This window comes from Bos grunniens, chromosome 4 (genome assembly GCF_055505025.1).
Source record: "Bos grunniens cultivar Pamir isolate PY7600 chromosome 4, Bosgru_T2T1.0, whole genome shotgun sequence".
Lineage (NCBI taxonomy): Eukaryota > Metazoa > Chordata > Mammalia > Artiodactyla > Bovidae > Bos > Bos grunniens.
In genome coordinates this window covers 19,207,804-19,229,115 of record NC_141168.1, presented here as the reverse complement: position 1 = coordinate 19,229,115, position 21,312 = coordinate 19,207,804, and the positions used below count along the sequence as shown (strand labels likewise).

The 21,312-nt window shown below is 40.9% G+C and overlaps 1 protein-coding gene across 5 annotated transcripts in view; it reads right to left on the bottom strand.

Moving 5' to 3' along the window:
• Positions 1–21,312, bottom strand: part of PTN (pleiotrophin) — a 152,908-nt gene that overhangs the window by 101,955 nt on the left and 29,641 nt on the right. For 2 of the 5 annotated variants that reach the window (XM_086395409.1, XM_086395410.1), the window contains exon 1: positions 7,318–7,575. The exons of 1 other annotated variant lie outside the window; for it this stretch is intronic. The gene's annotated coding sequence lies outside the window, so the exon portion shown is untranslated. Of the gene's footprint in view, positions 1–7,317; positions 7,576–21,312 lie in introns of those variants that run through there. 2 more of the 5 variants (XM_086395405.1, XM_086395406.1) reach the window with 1 other exon arrangement.

Below are 21,312 nucleotides of genomic sequence, written 5' to 3'. Positions count from 1 at the left end.
TGGCCCTCACATAAGATTCTCCAAAGCAGCAGGATAATTTTTTTAAGCCAAAGATCCAACTCCTGGCTTAACATGGACACTGTTAAGTGTCCATCTGGCCGGTTGGCAGATGCCCAGTGGAAGCCTTCTGATGTTCTAATGCTCAGAAACGAAAGCCACTATACACTAAAACTTTAGAGGTGATTCTCTGCTGTCGAGAGCAATAATCCCTCAGCCAGGTTAGAAGACGCCGTATTATTCTCAAATGAGGAAGGCCATTACGAAAACATTATTTTAAAGTTTTATATGGTCTCCATTCATTTTATCCTGAGTGAAAAAGAGTTTCTCTGTTAGCTAAAATTGGGACTGAGACATGTTCCTTACTGATTAAATCTGGACTCTGAGACAAAAATCTTTGGCTCCTTCCCTGGGCAGCCCAGTGTCTCCTGGGAAGCCACACAGATGGATGCTCCCTGCTCTACTTCCCTTATGATATGGAAGGGGACCTCCAAGAGAGAAACGATGTTCAAACCTTCAAGAAGAGAATACTGTAGGATGCAGAAAGCCTGTTACATTACATCCTTCTCATACTAAGAATGGAATTTCCTAAACACTTCTTCGCCAGCTTCTAAGGTAAATGAAAATGGCAGTATTTGGCTCACTTACACCCTCTCAGGGAAAAGCTCCAGCAGAGTACCCGTAAGAAGCCTGAAATCACATCTGACAAAGGGCCTTGTATTCCTAAGGGGCTTCAGTCAAGTCAACGGCAATTCGGATGGTGACTCTCAATTTCCTTTGCAAATGATCCAACACTATAAATATTATTTGGACACGAAGATACAGGCGTGATCAGCTTTTGCACTAGAAGGACATGTTACTGCCAGTGACCCTCAGTGTGTGTACTAAGCTATGGACATCATGATTAGAGAGTTCTGATTCCTCTCCTAGTCTTCCAAGGTTATGGAACTAAACACTATTGGCTGGTCACTCAACATGAGGTCCCCAGGCCAGCAGCTGCTATCACCAGGGTGTCTGTTGGAAAGGCAGCCTCTGAGAGTCAGCCAGGGGCCTACTGGACCAGAATCTGCATTTTAACAAGATCTCTAGGTGACTGATATGCAAATAAAAGTGTGAGGAGCACATCAATAGTATAAACAAAGGGCTGCTAATCCACCATAAAAACCTAAATTTACTGAGAATAACTGATGGGAATTTTTGGTATGCATCTTGTACAACTCTGAGGAAGCACTCTAACATAATATTTAGTAAAACAATTCAAAAAAAAAAAATTCATAGCCATTTTAGTTTAACCTTTTTTAGAGTTGTCTTTTCTCTCCTTTCTTTCACTCTGACTCAAATTTCCTCTTCTTCACACCTGCCTGTCACACATCTCACCTCCTACTCACTTCATCTGATCAAACTTACCTTCTGACGTCTTAGGCAGCCTCTAGGTCCTGAGAAAATGATCATGATGAGCAGCAGAATTGAGGAAAGAAACAGAACTGGCCCTATTGATTTTATTAATAGAAGTCATATTTCAAATAACAGTTTACAGTTTATAAACGTTGCATGGACACAACTGCCCTTTACCACCAGCCCACGAGGAAGGCAAAGCATATATCACCACCATCATCGTCATCGCCATCTTACAGCTAGGAAACCTAAGGTTCCAGGACCTACAGGACGTACTCAGCACCAGGCAGAACTGCAGTGAGATAAATGCAGGCTCGCGATTCAAACCTGGACTCCTTCCTCCGAGCTGGCAGCTCCACGAGGGCAGCAGGGCCAGGGAGGACATGGCTGTGGGCATCACAATGCCAGCAATGAAGTGCCCGCACCTTGGATAAGAAGTGTCCAGTGTGCACAATGCTCTCCTGCACACTAAGGCGGGCTTCCAAGTGGTGCAATGGTAAAGAATCAGCAGACAAATGCAGGAGATGCAAGAGACTTGGGTTTGATCCCTGGGTTGGGAAGATCCCCTGGAGTAGGAAACAGCAACCCACTCCAGTATCCTTGCCTGGAAAGTTCCATGGACAGAGGAGCCTGGTGGGTTACAGTCCATGGGGTTGCAAAGACTTGGACCCAGCTGAGCAGGAGCACACAGACACTAAAGGAAAGGCCAAGGTCAACAGCCTGATTTGGGGACCTCACGTGTCGGATTCCCTGGGGCCTGGAGCATGATCACATGCCCCATGTGTTTCTTTTCAGAAGGGGTTTTGGATCCGCATTTAGAATAATTTGAGAGTACAGAAGGCAGGAGCATTGCAAGAAGCAGAAAGTCTCACCTTTGTGAGACACATAGGTTTCTGTTTGTCTGTTTGTGTCTCGTGCCAGCTGGACATGAGACATAAAAGCAGTCGAAGAGGGGAAGGCAGAAAGAGCAAGGGTGGGCTTTCATGGGGAGGGATGCACCCCCATAATCAGCATTTCCATTATCTCATCAAATACTCTCTCGCAGTCAGACTCTGGGTTCAGTCCTTCACACTCATTTTCTAGATTAATATTCATGTCAGTCCTAGGAGATAAGTATCATTGCCTCATCTTAGGAATAAGGAAATTGAAGCAAGAAAGATCACAATATTTGCTAATGGTCACACAGCTAGTAAGAAGTGTAGCTGTGATCCACCTTCAGTTCTTTCATCTTAGAGCTCAAATAATGGAGCGTTACAGTTGATGTTTCTAACACATCACCGGCATTCAGGTGGCCTGTCACACGACCGGGTTCTTTGACTCCACCTCTCAAATCAGAATCTCTGGAGATGGGCCCCAGGCATCTGGATGCTAAAACGTGACTCTAGTCATTCTGATAAACACTGAGGATCGGAAATCACTACCCTGGGTGATCTGGCCATTCACTGCATAGACACTAGAGATTAGGTTTGATGTGAGAGGCAACAGAGAGAAAATTAACTAGCCAAAGGAAGAGACGGCATTATATTATAGAGGAGGAAAAATATCCAAACTAGGAATTTTAAGATCTTATAAGAACTCCAAGATTCTTGTATGGGGTCATCTTAACCTCTTTAAACTTGTATCCTTATCAACTAAAAAAAAAGTCCTGCTCAGCCTACCTAGGTAGAATTGTTATGAAAATATGATGAGAAAATACATGTTACTAGTTCTGAAAAGCAAAAGCTTATAGCCACACTGAAGTTATGATGAAAATAATGTTCCAAGTGTTCAGTCTTAAGGCTTCAAATAATACAGTTTGTTAAAGAGGAGGTAAGGTTTCTGTCTTCATTATGGAAGTGAGTCAGAGCCATGCAAGGTCAAAGGCCTTAAAATGAACAAGGTGCAGTGTGAGAAGGAAGACACTCCACAGAATTGGCAGATCTATACGTTTGCAATGATGGAGGTGAGAGGAAGAGAGGAGAGCTTCTTCTAGAGGTTCAAGGATGAGAATGGGGTACTTGGTTTTAAACAGGAAATTGGTACCAGGTGACGTTTACAGGGATCGAGTACGGAAGACAGTCAAGGTCATTGGAGCATGAGGAAGAGCAGAGAGAATGGTATTCAGAGTCATTAGCTTACTTTTTCACTCATTCATCAGACATTTATCAGGCATTTCAATGGTTCCATTCTAGATATTCTAGGGTTCTAGGGATGAATGAGTGTCCCTGCCTTCAAGGGGTGAATGGGCTGGGTGGAGTGGAGCTGGTGGTAAAAGTGAGTAATCCTCAGAGGTAAATGATGTGCTTTTCCAATGATAACACTGCTGGGAAAGGAGGAACTGAAGTCTTGGGCAGGGGTGACAGAGAGGCTGAGAAGACAAGAGGAGGGAGAATTAGAGCACCACCTAGAGGGAGGGTTTGCCTGGGAAAACCCACTCTTGGAGGCTTTAATTTCAGACTGATTCAGTTTCACCCAAATTCCACACTGAAGTGTGAGGACTTGCTGTCTCTCTCTCAGCTTTTCCTCCCACTTCTTCCACTTTTCATACCAAGATATGAGATGACTGTCCTTCAGTGAAATATGTGCCTTAAAATGATGCTTTTGGTTCTCATTCAGCACAATTCTTAGACTTAAGAGCCCAAGTGTCAGTTACTATTGACTTACTTCATTCAAGATTAATATATAACAATAGATCTTTTAACTAACTATGAACTTTAAGAATCTTAAGAATTCTGGTTTTAGGAAACTCATTATGATGATGTTTTTATTCGAAATGTCACTTTATCTAAATCTACTACAAAGAACTGACTCCAAAATAAAGCGGTGTAGAAGAAATTTAATTATTTCTCAAAATACCTTGAGCATGCCATTCACTGTATTCCCTGCCTACTTAAAAGAGATAGGAATTTGTGGTGAGTGTGATCTACATAATCAAATCTGCAATGTTACCATAATTATAATGCCCTCTGATAACATTACATTATAGTTAGCCCTCTAAACCACAGAAGTCTTAACTTGTCATTTACAAATACTAAAATAGGGAGGAACAAAGGGCTTGCTATGTTTGACAATCTAGAAAGGTCGTATGACACCTGGAAAACTATGCCACATAAAAGATTGGCAAGAAGTGCATGGAAACATGGCCCAGTGGATGGAAACTTGAAATGGACATAAACATCAAGCATGGAGAACAGCTTTCCAACACAAGGCTGTGGCCCAAATTCCACTCAAGCCAATTGACTCGATGGGAAAAAGCAGGTCCAGCTCATAGAGAGAAGCTCCATATCTGAATATTATTTTACCCCATATGTGACATGGAACTGAGTCAAGAGGAAACAAAAGCTCTCTGATTATTCATTAGAACTGCAGCCAAAAGAGACAACATCACTCACCCTTAGAGAGGCTCCACTCAGCATCCAACTAAGGGAACAAGGGCAACTGCAGACATGTGACTCACCAGATGCTTAAAGGTGAGCATCTCTTCAACAGGACTGGCCTGCACTCAGCTTGCCCCTTGATCACCCTGGGTGGTCTTGGTTTGGGCATTACCTTAGGAGGGAGTCAAGGACAGTTCCCTTTTACTATGTCATCATATTAAAAAGTGTATTTGGAGAACTGGGATTCATAATCAGAATTCGGACTACTGGCCCTGAATCCGCAATTAACTCATACACCATTTTGAACAAGCCAACCAAACTCAGTCTCCTGAGAAAATTTTGAATAGTAATAAAATACCACATGGCAAATAAGAATATGATCAGAATGCACATGAGAATGTCATTTAAATGTGAAAGCAAGAGTATCTTCAAAAGGAAAAAAATATTTAAACTCAAAATATTTAATTTCTAAGATTGACTTTATTGATAAAAGCAATTAAAATATTTAAGGATCTTATTTCTCTCAAGTTATTTCCAGTGATCAGGTTCTGTGAAAATCCAAACCAGGCCACAAGGTTTTCTAGAGTAAAAACATCAAAAATGTTCATTTAAAAACGTGGGTTCTGTGACATATTGCTATATGTGAAGATTAAGGTATACATGGAAATTTTCAATAAATTGGTAAATGTATTATTCCCAATATCATGAAAAGAAGTCTAGAAATCCACAGAATTGTGTTATAAATATAATATACTCTAAATATTTTTAAATGTTACTATTCTCATTCTATATAAGACCCCATTGAAAAGTCAGATAATAAAAAGTCACATATTAACTGAGTTTCTTTTCTTTCACAGCTCTAGCTTTGAAAATACAATACACTTGTACCGAAATGCACACAGCAGGAACACAGCAGCTAAGGCGTTAAGTATGGCTTCAGGTGGGTGTTCCTTACAGAGGCTTTTCACTACATGAGAAAAAAATGTCCTAAAAGAGGCCTGGGAAGAGGAGGAAGAACAACTTATATCGATTTAAAGTACAATTAGAGAATTCAAAGCACCAAAGTTTCTTAAAGCACAAAATAATAGGGTTTTTTTTTTAATGAAATAATTGTTTAAAAGCCATCCTCTAATTTAAATGAGAAAGTACAAATGTTGCTCCTCTGAAATAACTCATGTCCCAAAGGAAGGAAAAAAAGAAAATATCCACTTAATTGCCTTTGAATTTAACTGGACTATAAATTTTCTTAATGATTTGGTCTTTAGAATGCCTAATTTATTTAAAAATAAAACCACAAAGAAGATGGAAAAATAGAAGCTTTATTTTCTATGCTGAGAGACACCTCTTTTGTCTCACTCCCATTACCTTCCAATATTTCAAATATCCGTTTATCCCCAGATGCTCAAGAGGCTAAAATGGGCTTTACTGTTTCATCAACTCCACATTTGCCTGAAATCATGAAATTGCTTCATTATGTTTTTAGTTTAAAAGCTTTCTTGATAGTTCCTGGACCTCCTCCCAGGCCCTTTCCTCCAACACATACACACACACACACACACACACACACACATATCACCTCTCTCAAGCTGTTAAAGCAAAATGCCTAAATAACCCTCAAGATGAAAGATGTCAAATGCCAAAAAGACTGGAATTTAATTTTTCTCAAATTGTTCCTTCTCCCCAGTCATTGCCACCCCTCCCCCCATATGCCACTCCTAGTTTTTCAGTGTATCCCGCAAACTTACAAAGCAGCTGTTAACAGAGGGAGGGGTAAGTTAACAAAAGTATAAGTAAACTCAGTGTAGTGTTATGTTAAAGAAAAAAGGGTGTTTGCATGTGTGTGTGTGTGTGAGTTGAAGAGAAAGGAAGTTTTGTTTTATGTATTAAGTAGAGAAGGGAAGCAGTGGAATACATTCCTCTCTTTTAAAATATTTTAACTTATTAGACACATCAACTCAAAAACTAGGAATCTAGCCAATTAGCAATCAATATACCCTAGCTTTATGTGGGGGAAATAAAAAGTTCAAGTGTCTCGGTACAGGGCAATTCTTAAAATTATTCAAATGAGAAGTGGGATGCAAGGTGTGTCTTTTCAACTTTGGACAGAACCATTTCTAGAACCATTCCTGGGCTGGCAGGCAGGACAAGGAGTGCCCAGATGCTCTGTGAGGGATGCGCAATGTAGCTGGCACTGGGAGGAACAAGCTCCCACTTGGTACCTAGAAATGCCAACCGAAACGCATCAGCTGGCAAGCCCTGGGGCCATCCGGGAAGCTGAGGAAGGATGGGAAAATGAGCCTGCTTGCTCAGGCTGCCTTACTTTCTCTCTCTTCTCTACCCAGCCACAGACACACCTACTAGCTCAGGTTCTACAAAGGGCAAAGCCCCCGCAAGTTCGCCATCCAGCTGGAAGCCGGGAACCCAGTCCACATGCACATCCCATAACATTACAAAACCCAGGGGTCCCTGACTATCTGACCTGACTCCCCCTAAGTAAGCCTCTGGAGAGCTTCAGTGTTGAAAGCAGCCCCACGAGCAGAGACACCAGCAGCCTCTCTCCCACTCTTACCAGTATCACGCGCTGGCGCCCAGAAAGGTGTCGATCCGAGACACCTCTGAAGGAATCGCGCATTCGCTTCGACTTACTTGGAGTCGCAAAAGAGCGGTGCGCGCTCAGGCTGCCTTTGTTGATCCGGGAGAGGTTTTTCTGCCCTGAGTCCAGGTACCCAAGTCGCTGGTGCTCGCGGCGGCCGCTGCTCTCCGCCCCCGCACGCCCGGTGACTCCCTGCTCTCTTTCTTCTACTCTCTCCACTCCGTCTTTTCCTCTGCTCTGTGGCTCCCTTGGCGGGATTTTTGGACTGGAGGGCGGGGAACCCGATCCTGCCTCGGACTGGCGCACGCCCTGCCGGGGAGGGGACGGAAGGGAAATGGAGAATGGGAGGGATGCGAGGAGCGGGCAGGGAGAAGACGCGGCTGGGGAGGAGGGAGCGCGCCGTTCCCTCGCGAGCTGATTGGGAAGCTTCTTCTTAAATGCGAGGTTCTCCCGGGGGCCGTCTCGGCCCCCACCCCCTGCGCCAGCACGCGGATTTGAACCCAGAGGCGGGGAGAATGAAAGACTTGTTCCGTTTTTAGCAGGGACCGATGCAATATCCCTTCGGCAAACTTTGCGCAGGACCTCTTCTGCAGTGGGTGCATACCCCAGTTTACCAAGTAGCAGACCTGAAATGGACAGTTGAGGGTATCTTAGGTTACAATTTGGGCCCCGGGCGATTTTTGTGGTTGCTATTGAGGGTGAAAAACCACAGTCTTCAGAACCAAGCCCTTGTTTGTCCCCACCCCACCCCCAACGCCCTTCCCCCTCTCTCCCAAACCTCTGCACAGCTTCAGTCACTCCCGCGGTCAGTCCCGTCCCACCTGCGCGTCACTAAATGTGCAAAGGACTTTTTGGCGCTTGTCACAAAGAGTGACAGATGTCTGAAAGTTCCCAATTAAATGCCACTTTCCTTTAGGGGGCTCTTTCTTTTTCTGGCTTCCTTGATGCATTTAGTGACCTACTTAATGACATTCTTTGACACTCAAGAATTTAGGGGCTTAATCCACGTGGCTCCAACTCCGAGGTTTTCTTTCTGGAATTTCCATTTTCTTCGAATGAGGACAGAAGTTAAGGTAATATACCTAGGATTATTTGAGTAACACATAAATGAGTATTTGTGATACAGATGAGAGGAAAGTGTTGCGTGAAATTATTAAGTATAAAGCAAATGTACCCAAGCACGGTCAAAAAGGAGATTGTCCTCTGCTCACCGGTTCTTTTCTGTTCTTTATCTTGCTTCTTTTACTTCCTTTCCACTTACTGTTTGCAGACCCCAAACGTAGTTGCAAAATATACTTCCCTTCGGTTTCCCATAGTTCTGAAGTAACTTCCTTGCAAATCGATTTAAGAGATAGCTACTAAGTGACTTATATAACTCTTAAAATTTACATGAATCAACCTAAACCCCCAAAACCATTGTTTTGTGGAAAGTAGCTCTTAGAATCTTAGAGACTTTGCTGGCTACACGGACAAATGTTCCATGGAGGGGCTGGGTGGGGACAAAGAGCCTTCGCTACAGGCAGTGCTTTGAATCAATCAATCCATTTTTTTTTTTCAAAAGCACAAGCATCAGAAATTCACCTACACACCTCTGGTCTATCCCTATAGCTGAATTCTCCATATACCTGACACACACCTTCTTCAAATGAAATAAATGAATAAGGAGCTGTCTTCCTTCCATATACAAACTTCAGGTTGCCTGCGTCCCTTTTGTGATCCCATTTATCCAATGAAGTAAAGCAATATTTGTTTTAATCTGATTTTACCTGTATAAATTGTGGAGGAATGCATATTATCACTTATGATTATTTTTCCCAGATCCTGTACTGAAAGACATTTCTCTGTATTCACTGTCACTTCATAGGGGTGAAATTTCCAGGCCATTAAACAAGGAGTTATCCATTTTTTGGTGGTGGTAGATTAGTCGCTGGGTCATGTCTGACTTTTATGACCCCATGGACTGTAGCCCATCAGGCTTCTCTTGCCCACCAGGCAAGCATACTGGAGTGGGTTGCCATTTCCCTCACCAGGGGATCTTCCCAACCCAGGGATTGAACCCTTGTCTCCTGCAATGGTAGGTGGATTCGTTACCGCTGACACGCCAGGGATACCTTCTTAAACACTATCTTAACATCTCCAAATGTAACATATTGCTACCAGTTATTATGATGCTTCTCTAAAGGGATCCATAAAGTAAGCATGAGATCCCCATGATTTCCATTCTATTGTGTGTGTTATATCAAAAAATAACCCTTTATTCAAATAGGGACATATGAAAATTATTTTCATCCGTGGTTCTCAACCAGGAGCTATTTTGCCATTAAGTGAACATTTGGCAATGACTGGAGACATTGCTGTTGTCACAGCCTGGGGGAGGAAGCTGTTACTATGCCCAGTGAGCAGAGGCCAGGGATGCTGCTAGACATGGTACAGTGCACAGGACAGCTTCCCCACAACGAAGAATTATTTGGCCTGAAATGTTAATAGAGCTGAGATTAAGAAACCCCGACAAACATTATTAATGTTTGTTTGTATTCTTTCATTTAAAAAATTTCTATTTATTTTTACTTTTTTATTGTGGTAAAATATACAGTAATTTTTAAGTGTACAGTTCAGTGACATTATACACACACATTGTCCTGTGACCAGTACCACCAGGCTTCCTAGGCTCTTAATGAGAGATTATAATGGCTGGATGGGACGATAATAACCATTTTTAGCCATTGTATTTTTAAAATATAAAGGAAGATGAAAAAGAGGTTTTTTTTCTTTTTTTTTTTTAAGAAATAGAAATCTATAATGTTTAGATTAGTCAACCCAGCAGGTACAACAAAGTTGAAGAAGAAGATACTTTTTAACACACTCTGAAATGTGCGATTTCAAATTGAAACTTCTTCCTGTGGCACAGACATGGGTCTGTCTGTTGATTTAAGATTTCAAGTCATTTCATTTATCTAGCTGACTTTGAGCACTTAAGTTTTTGAGTGAATAGAGCCATGAACAAAAATAAATGAAAATCCCACTCTCATATATCTTGCACTTTTATTGATATAAACTAGCAAATGAAATTAATTAACAAATTAGTAAAATTTGTTAAAGATATAAGCCTATGAAGGAAGATGAAAGCATCAGTTTGGAGGAGGAAAGACTTCCTGAGTGAAGACTTAAAAGAGGTGAGGGAACTGGCTGAGAAAATATTTGGGAGAAGGACCTCCAGGCAAAGTTCAGCAAATGCGAAGGCCCTGAGGCCTGACTACAGGATGGTAGAGGACCTCTGGGGAGGTGACAAGTGGGTGGAGGTGGGGATGGAGGGGAGGAAGGTAGCAGGCCAGATTGTGCAAGGTCTGTGTCCTCCGTCAGGAATTCCGCTTTTATTCTGAATGAGGTGAAAGGCAATTAAGTCTCTGGTTTAGCAGGGTCTCTCTGCTGTGTTGAAAAGACCACACAAAGACAAAGGTAGAAGCAGAGATTCCAGTTAGGAGGCTACAGCGGCTTCTCACTGACCAGACTTCTGCTTGGCCCTGTTTCTTGTGAAGAATAACTAACTCCAAACTTACTCTTTCACACATTCTCTGCCCCCGAAAATGCCTGTCAGCAGTCACCTTGACTTGCTCATCCCAGCTCCCCATCCTCTCCAGGGTAATTAGTGAGCCCTCTGCATGGGTGTTGCCAGGCTAAAATATAACTACATGCAGGATGATTTGAAATCATAGAAATTATAACATATCCTAAGGGTGTTTTGAAAATGAGGCGGCTGATTCTGCAGTGACAAATACAAGGAGAAGTGTGATCAGCATGAAGTTAAAAAATGTGAAGCAACCTGCTGAAAAATTGGCCAGCGCGTCTCCTGGATTGCCTACTTGGCAGGACGTTTAAATTCTTGATTACCACCCTGAGTTCTTCAATATGCCTAGAATGCAAAAGGACAATTCATCACACCCTCAGTGTGATGCAAGTTTCATTAGTACATTTCCCTTCCTCTCTCTGGAACAGTTAAGAGGTGATTTTTTACAGAAACTTTTTTTTTTTTATCTTTGTGACTAAATTACAAAACTTACTTCAATTTAAGGTAATTTTTTTTTAATGACTGCAGTTTTACTGGATAAGAAAACAGAAAACTCAGCTAAGAAGGGCTTAAGTAGTTTGAGAATTTGTCTCATGAACAACATAGTTGGATCAAGTCAGCATTTTAAAGTCTTCAAGGACCCAGGTCTTTCCATCTTTTGACTCTGCATCTTTAATTTGTGAACCAAGTCTCTTCAGTATGGGTCAGGGAGCTTCAGACATATGTGGCTTAAAGTAAAGAAGGTCCCAAACCCTTTTCTCCATATCCTCACCAACATTTGTTATTTGTAGACTTTTTCATGATAGCCATTTTGACAAGTGTGAGGTAATATCTCATTGTGGTTTTGATTTGCATTTATCTGATGATTAGCAATATTGAGCATTTTTTTTTTCATGTGCCTCAGAGCCATCTGTGTATCTTCTTTGGAACAAATGTCTATCAGATAGGCTCTATTTTTAGAAAAAAAGGACAAATTTGGAAGACACATTGCTTGGTATCAAGTCCTGCTATAAAATAAAAATAATAAAAATTGTTGTTTACTAATTATGTTTAATAAGTAGAGACTCATGGATAATATGGAGAAGAAAATGACAACCCACTCTAGTACTCTTGCCTGGAAAATCCCATGGACGGAGGAGCCTGGTAGGCTGCAGTCCATGGGGTCTCAAAGAGTCAGACATGACTGAGTGACTTCACTTTTACTTCATTTTCATGGGTAATAAAGAACAAAATCATCAATTCACAAATGGACTCCAACATATTTCAGTGGAGACAAGATGGTCTTTCTAACAAATGATCCTGAAAGAACTTAATAACCAGATGGAAAGGAGCAAATTTTGACACCATAGAGAAAAGTTGACAGCCCATAGACCTAAATGTAAAAGCAAATAATATAGAATTTCTAAATAAAGAGTTGGAGAAAATCTTTCTTACTCTGAAGTTGGTAAAGATTTCATAGGTTAGACATGAAAGCACAAATTATTATTAAAACATTGATAAATTGCACTTTATCTAAGTTGAAATCTTGCTCTTTGAAAGCCATCTTAAAAATAATGAGGCAATCCTGACAATGAAAGTAAGTATAGTTGTCCCTCAGTATTTGCCAGGGAGATTGGTTCTAGGACCTCTGTGATACTAAAACCTAATCATGCTCAAGTCCCTTATATAAAACAGCATAGTGCAGTTGACTTTCTATATCCATGGGTTTCACAGCCTCAGATACAGGAGAGGCCAGCTGTTTCTCAAAATATGTGTCTGACAGAGATTGTGACCCAGGATATTAAAGATTCCACATAACTCAATAATCAGAAGTCAGCCATCCTAATAACAAATTGCCAAAAGGTCTCACCAGACACATCACAAAAGAAAATATGTAAATGCTAATAAGCTTGAAATGCAAACTCAAACCCCAGTGAGATACCATTACCTACCTACCCAAAGAGCTAAAATTAAAAAGACTGACAATCCTAAGCATTGGTGACAATATAAAATGATACAACCAGTTTGGAAAATAGTTTGACACCTGTTAATAAATTCAATAGATTAAAAATGCATCTACCATATGATCTGGACTTTTCACTCTTAGGTATTTACTCAAGTTAAATAAAAATCTGTACCCCACACAAGAGTTTTTACATAAATGCACTTTTATTCTCAACAGACCCAAATTGGAAATCCATCAGTTGTTGAATGTGTTAATAAAATGTAGTAGGTCCATTCAATGAGATGTTACTCAGCAATACAAGAATAAACTGCTGATACATACAACAATGTGGATAAACTTCAAAATCATTACACAGTGCAAAACAAGCCAGACACTTGTGAGTATGTAAGGTATGATTATATTATATAAAATTCTAGGAAAATCAAATCTAATCTGCATTGACAAAAAGCAGATCAGCATTGCCTGTGACTGCAATACAGGGTGGGAGAGGTTGATAGAAGAACCACCAAATAATCTATCGATGTGGTTACATGAAAATACACATTTATTAAAAATCTTCAAACTATACACTTAGCATGGGTACACTTTATATAATTAAAATTCTGTATATAATTAAAATTCTGAAATGGACCTCAAGAAAATTTTTTACAAAATCAAATAATAAGGTCTTTAGGTGTAGTGGTTAATAACATTGACTCTAATCAGAGTAACTGGTTCCAAACCTGGGACTTTCACTGACTGACTGTGTGACCTTTAGTAACTTATTTAAGCCCTCTGTGCCTTGGTTTGGGCTTTCCAGGTGGCTCAGTGGTAAAGAATCCACCTGCCAGTTCAGAAGACTGGTTCGATCCTGGGTCAGGAAGATCCCCTAGAGAAGGAAATGGCAACCCACTCCAGTATTCTTGCCTGGAAAATCCCATGGACAGAGGAGCCTAGCAGGCTACAGTCCCTGCAGTCACAAAGAATCAGACATGACTTAGCCACTGAGCATGCGCGCATGCCTTGGTTTACCATTTGAAAAGTAAGGATAATAACAGTGCCTGCCACGCAAGTTTGCAAAGGAAATTAAGCTTTTAATATGTCTAGAACACTGCTTGGTTATTAACAAACACTATATCACCATTCGCTAAATTGGTAAAGAATCTTTAAAATCACTGTGTTAAAATCTGGGCCAGACACTGCATTAAATTGGCTCTAGATCCATGTATAAAGGAAATATGTCATGAAGTAACAAGTCCTTTAAATATAAACATCCCTTAAATAAAAGCTGTATCTTAAGACTTTCAAAAGTAGACCACTTAATTTTAAGAAATCATTTTTTTTCTTTGCTCATTTCCCAAATTAGATTGCTCACCCCTATTATTAATAGGTATTTGGTTGATAGTCAACCAGGAAGGATGTGTGCAGTGTATAGGTGCCTGAGTAGTCAAGCTTCAGATTCTGCTTCAAGACCAGGGCAGTACTTATGCTGGGGGCACACAAAGACAGAGCCACAATGAAAGACACGCGCCCTGTCCTCCAAGAAGTTACACATATGGCATGACTGGCAGATGTGCATGGGTTTATAATGAAGGGCTTTTTCTTTAGTCCAGAGGAAAAATCACCCACAGCCAAAGTCAGGAAAAATGAGAGAACACTTAATAGAAACAGAAAGATTTATATTGGATTTTGAAGAATTTTGTTTGTTTGTTTGTTTGTTTTTTAATGTGAGGAGTAGAGTCAGACACAGCGATTATTCCAGCTAAGAAAGTCCAGTAAGAATGCTGGCTGTGATTTGTGGGCGGTTTTGGCCGAAGCAGAGACCAGGTCTGGGAGCAAACCTGAGTTGACCCGAGAGTCACTTTGAGGCAGCTCTTGAGTCTGCCTTTATTGTATTGATAGACCCTGCAGAGACGTGAGGGTTTCTGAAAAAGATTGACACAGTGTATGCAGTATTTAGGAAGCTTAATTTGACAGATGTATAACGCATGGAGAAAGACTGAAACAAAGAAAATCTTTTAAGAACTTGTCATCTTGTCAATCTTTGATTCAATAATCCAAAATTTTCCAGTGCAGGTAAGATGTTTTTGAATGACATTATCTAAAATTTGGTCCTTCATAATGTGTTTCATTTCTCATTGTCTCCAGTATCCATTTTTATTGTAGCCAGGCAGCTGTCCCAGTGGCCTTTGCGTGTAACATGCTTCTTTATGTCTGAGTTCCTGCTATTTTTCTGGATCGATAAAGTCTTCCCTGCTCTAATGCATTTGCCAAAACTTGTTCCTCAGTCAAGTTCCTCCTGCACCATAAAGACGGATGATACAGTGGCAATGAACTGGCCATCACCTCCAGCACCTCTCTCATGACTCTTTGTTTCAAAAACAAAACAGTGAATTGTCATTTGTAAGGAATGCAAACCCAAGAATATCAGGTTAAAAGTGAGCCTCGTCAGATCCCCTTGACCTGCTGCTGGTTCGTTTTCTTACTTTGAATAAATCACCCGTGAGGTTTGACCTTTTTCTTTGTCTCTCTAAAATATAGTAGTAGAACAAGTGATCTAAACTCCTGATATCCTGAGTATGAGATTGGACATTTTAATATAATTTCAGGGATTTGGAAGTCCATAATTAATATGTGTTCATCTGAACAAAATCCATCTTTCTTTTCCTTTTACCTCTTAAAATTGTCACCTTCAAGTACTATATACAGCAATACCTCTTTCTTTATGTATTATAAGTTTTACAAAGTCTTTCACATATGTTTTCTCACTTGATGTATATCAGGAACACATAAGGAAAGATGTCATTATTACTCTGTCAGAGCTGAGGAAGCAGAAGTTTAATCCTCTAATGAGGATGGCGGCAAATTTTCAGAGACATTTCTATCTGATCTATGGTTCTCTGCCTCCCTCCCTTCCTCTCTTTCTCACTCTCTCACTCAGTAATTCCCTCTGCCACTGAACTGGTTCCAGAAAACATACATATTTTGTATGTGAGATGAACTAATTGCTCCCTCACGGCAATTTTGCAGTATATGGAAAAAGAGCAAGATTATGTCCACGGACTCAGCATAGACTGTCCTTCAGACATTAGTATTTCTTTTCTTTTATCAGAAGATATTTTTAGGAGAGTTAGGCAAAGGGATGTGAGCCTGAGCCATCCTGTTCTGATATGTCGGGCTCTGTGGTTTAAGATCAGTTACTATTTAGCAAGGTACAGTCCTAGTCTTATTTTGGAAATGACTTTCAGCTTCCATTGGGCATGAATACTGAAACCACGATTATTATTATTTGAGACCAAAGTTTAGCCTGAGGAACTCAGTGGAACATATTCCAAGACTCAAGGAGAATGTGACTCTAGGACATATTAGTACAGATGCTCTGCAGAGCACCTACCACACACCTATACACAAATACATAATCACACGCACAAGCCAGGAAGGAATCAAAGGAAACCTGTCCACAAATGACATATTACATATGGTCTTTTGGCAAAGGGTACAGACACACACACACACATCTAGGAATGAAAGAAAATGTGGCCACAAATTATGTTTACCAAAATTGCTCCTTGAGATGAAATTTCAGAATAGTCATTAGTTCATTAGAGAGACAGAGAAGGAGAGGGGAAAGGAGAGGCGGAAGCAGAAGAAGCCTGGAGAATCTGAAAACCTTGTTTATCCAGGGCTAACTGGCAGTACGGTTCATAGTCATGTATGGATGTGAGAGTTGGACTATATAAAGAAAGCTGAGCGCCGAAGAATTGATGCCTTTGAATTGTGGTGCTGGAGAAGACTCTCGAGAGTCCCTTGGACTGCAAGGAGATCCAACCAGTCCATCCTAAAGGAAATCAGTCCTGAATATTCATTGGAAGGACTGATGCTGAAGCTGAAATTCCAATACTTTGGCCACCTGATGTGAAGAACTGACTCTTTTGAAAAGACCCTGTTGCTGGGAAAGATTGAAGGGAGGAGGAGAAGGGGACGACAGAGGATGAGATGGTTGGATGTCATCACCGACTCAATAGACATGAGTTTGAGTAAACTCCGGGAGTTGGTGATGGACAGGGAGGCCTGGCATGTTGCAGTCCATGGGGCTGCAAAGAGTCGGACACGACTGAGCAACTGAACTGAACTGACAGTATCTTATATCTGTAAAGCAATTTTTCTTTCAAAGATATGCTGAACTGTCCATTTCCTGCTATATGTGCATAATGAAGTAGATGCAGATGTTGGATAACAGAGCTGGAATTGGAAATGTTCTTCTTCCTCCTGGGGTACCAGAGCTCAGAGTTTGCAGCAATTTCTGCTTCTGCCCTCTCCCCCCACCCCCGCACGGGTTTGGGTTGTGCATGAAAAGGGAGATTCTGTGACTAATATCAATGAGACAAAGAAATGAAAGCTCTCTAATCCCTGGGCCAGGCGCCAGCCGTCCCACTGTACGGGGCCATTGGCCAGAAATCCCACTGTAGGCTGGGCCCTAAGCCAACCAGGATTGGATACAATGAGTTTCACAGCCACCTTTTCAGAGCTGACAGCGAATGTCAGGGCACCAACAGCCTTTGATAAGAGCTCCAACTTTCTCTCTAACATTTCTACCCAATAATAATAAAAAAGCTTTTTTTTTTTTTTTAATTTATAAAGCGGTACTTTCTTGAAGATTGCTTAGTGCTTTTAGAGACACAAACTCAATTCATCTCAATGCTTATAGTGAGAAGAGGTGGGGCTGGTGGCCAAGACTGGGAAATCAATATTCTCTTCCTGTTGAGAGAGAGAGGGAGAGAGAGAAAAAGAGAGAGAGAGAAACAGGCACATTACTTTATGCAACAGTTCATTCTGTTATTGAGATTTCTAGACAAAATCTCACATGAATATTCTTCCTTAAATTAAATGGGTGTCCTGAGCTAATAATGCATACTTGCGGTGTGATTCCTAATGAGTTGTTTACTTAGAATGTCTTCTCTCTTCTTAAGACTGGGGGCTTTTGAAAGGCCAAACACATACGCAAACCAGTTAGTACTGGCACCCTTCATGGAAATTTCTGGCGGTTTCAGATTTAAATATTGATTTCTTTCTTTCACTTTCTCTGTCTCTTCTCAACGGCAGCAGCTGTCAGGAAGTGAGGAACTTCATGCCAAGAAATCACCCAAGAGACTGTGAACACCATTAAAATATATTTTACCTTTTACTTTATTGTTCTCAAAAGCTCTTGAGTAGCTAGCTGAATATTGGGTAACCAAGACGGGCTGCTCCACACCAGGAAGCGTTGGATCTGATTTCCATTAGAGATTCTGAATAATTTAGTGGGAATTGAGTGCCCTAATCAGTTGCTTTCTGAGTGGTTGCCTCTAGGCACAAGTCTATGTGCCTTGAGGTCTTCTTCTCTTGAACACAGAGCATGCGCAATTTGAAACTTACTCATTTTTATTTAGAACGGTGGGAGACAAACTTACTTTCTGATAATTAAATTGGGTATAAAATATATCTAGTATGCAAAGTAAGCCCTAGTATACTGAAAATTAACAGAATTGTGAGGACCTCACTTAATCACAACCTGTTGTCATTTCAGTGTCTTATCATAATGTATTCCGCTATACAATTCTCAGATTTTTCATTCTTTCAAACTGCAAATTGATGGTAATTGCTGTAAGAAGTTAAATTCCTAGCACTCATTATCCTGCTGACTAACTGGTATATATTTAGTGGATTGACATTTTTGATTGACACTAATGGAGATTTCAGTGGAAATCTAGACAAGAAAATAAAAGTTTGGGTTGAAGGAAGCCAATATGCAGATACATATATATCGCTTTCTATCTCTGTGTACCTGTGAAAAAGTCATAAAAACTAAAACAATACAACTGACCACTCATTCTAGATTTGTCATTTTTTTCATTACACAGCATACTTAGAAAGGGATTGTACAGGGGATTGACATGAAGAGATGAACATGGGTCAGATTTATGGATAACGTTGCCCATAGTCTTAAAGAAGTTAGAATTTATTTTATTGCTATGAAAGCGAAAGTTCAAGTTGCTCAGTTGGGTTCGACTGCGACACCATGGACTATACAGTCCATGCAATTCTCCAGGCCAGAATCCTGGAGTGGGTAGCCTTTCCCTTCTCCAGGGGATCTTCCCAACCCAGGGATCGAATCCAAGTCTCCCGCATTGCAGGCAGATTTGTTTACCAGCTGAGCCACAAAGGAAGCCCACTTTATTGTTACAGGCATTCCTTAGTCTGTTTTAAGCTACAGAGTGCCATCTATCAGATTTTCACTTGAAAAGTCTTTCTGCATTGAGTTGGTAGAAGAAAACGAGTGAAGATGAAGCACGGCAGCTGAGAAGACCTAGCTGGGTAATCATGTGCTTGAATAAGTAAATCAGCAACATGAATTTGAGTAAGCTCTGGGAGTTGGTAATGGACGGGGAAGCCTGGCGTGCTGCAGTCCATGGGGTCACAGTCGGACACAACTGAGTGACTGAATTAACTGAGCTGATGGGGCAACAGGAGATTCGAGAAAAAAAAAAAGATCACTGTCAAGGAGCAGTGGATGGGGACATCCCTGGTGGTCCAGTGGCTAAGACTCCCCACTCCCAATGCAGGGGGCCTGGGTTTGAACCCTGGTTAGAAAACTGGATCCCACTTGCTGCAACTAAGAATTCACATACCACAATTAAAGATCCTGCAGGCCACAGCGAAGATCAAAGACAATGCAAGCCACAAAAAGAGAGAGAAAAAAAATAAAGCAGCGGCAGTGGATCAGCTCTGTGTGGTGAAAGGAAAAATGATCAAAAATAACTCAGGATTCCACCTCTGTGGATGATGATGCCAGTCTTTGAGACATGAGACAGGACTGGACAACTAGAGATGAGCTCACCTTTGGAAATGTTGAGTTCTGTGATCTATGTGAGATTCAGTACAGAGCATTATTTAAGCAAAATTCAGAAGAAGTATATACCATGGTACAAACTGACAATTTAAAATTCCTCTTTCATATGTTTTCAAAGAATGATCCAAAACTATGGGCCACTTGCTTTAATTAGTTCATTTATAATGCCTCCCTAAATCAATTTGTGCAAGAAGCTCTCGACCCTATTATAAAAATCTTTTCAAGCTGGAGTTTGCCCTTTTAAAAGGGGTGTTTAATTTATCTTTCTGATGCTTCCATGTCCAAAATAGAAAAGGAAAAACTTAGCTAGTGGCTAATTCTTTGATTTCTCTCCAACGTCAAGGTAACCATATTTTGGTGGCTCCCTGCATCAAAGTGGCTGGAGAAAAGGGAACCCATGCCTTTTAAAGAAAAATCTGGTTATCTACTACTTAAGTGACAAACTCGGGAGCTTAACTCAGTTTTGTTTCCCACCCCATCCCAAACCCCATCCCTTCTCTTATCCATTTAAACATTAGAATGAATTATAACTTGCAAGAAGATTTTTGCTGTTATCCAAGGCTTACAATCTCAGTGTCTTAAACTCTGATTGCTTTTTGTCTTCTTGAGTGCAAGTTTGTGAGTCTTCTTTCTTTTTTAATAAAATAATTTTACCTTTATTCTATTTTTGGCTGTGCTAGGTCTTCATTGCTGCATGGGCTTTTCTCCAGTTGTGGAGAGCAGGGTCTACTTTCCAGTTGACTGGCACAGCCTTCTCATTGCAGTTGCTTCTCTTGTCATGAAGCATAAACTCTAGAGCACAGTCTCAATAGTTGTGGCTCACAGGTTTAGTCGTTCCGCAGCATGTGGGATCTTCCCAGACCAGGGGTTGAACCTATGTCTCCTGCATTGGCAGGCAGATTCTTTACCACTGAGTCACCAAAGGAAGCTCGAGTCTTTGCTTTTCATTTTGTTTCATTTTGGCTTTTCGTGTGCATGCATGAGAGCCTCAGTGCAACCTTGAGGTCTGTGCTATTTCCTTGCCCCAGCTAGAGGAAATTTTTCTGACACTGATATGACACATGTTAAGCTGAGCCTTGAGAACCCCATGAACAGTATGAAAAGGCAAAATGATAGGATACTGAAAGAGGAACTCCCCAGGTCGGTAGGTGCCCAATATGTACTGGAGATCAGTGGAGAAATAACTCCAGAAAGAATGAAGGGATGGAGCCAAAGCAAAAACAATACCCAGTTGTGGATGTGACTGGTGATAGAAGCAAGGTTTGATGCTGTAAGGAGCAATATTGCATAGGAACCTAGAATGTTAGGTCCATGAATCAAGGCAAATTGGAAGTGGTCAAATAGGAGATGGCAAGAGTGAATGTCAACATTCTAGGTATTAGCGAACTAAAATGGACTGGAATGTGTGAATTTAACTCAAATGACCATTATATCTACTACTGTGGGCAGGAATCCCTTAGAAGAAATGGAGTAGCCATCATGGTCAACAAAAGAGTCCCAAATGCACTGCTTGGATGCAATCTCAAAAATGACAGAATGATCTCTGTTTGTTTCCAAGGCAAACCATTCAATATCACAGTAATCCAAGCCTAT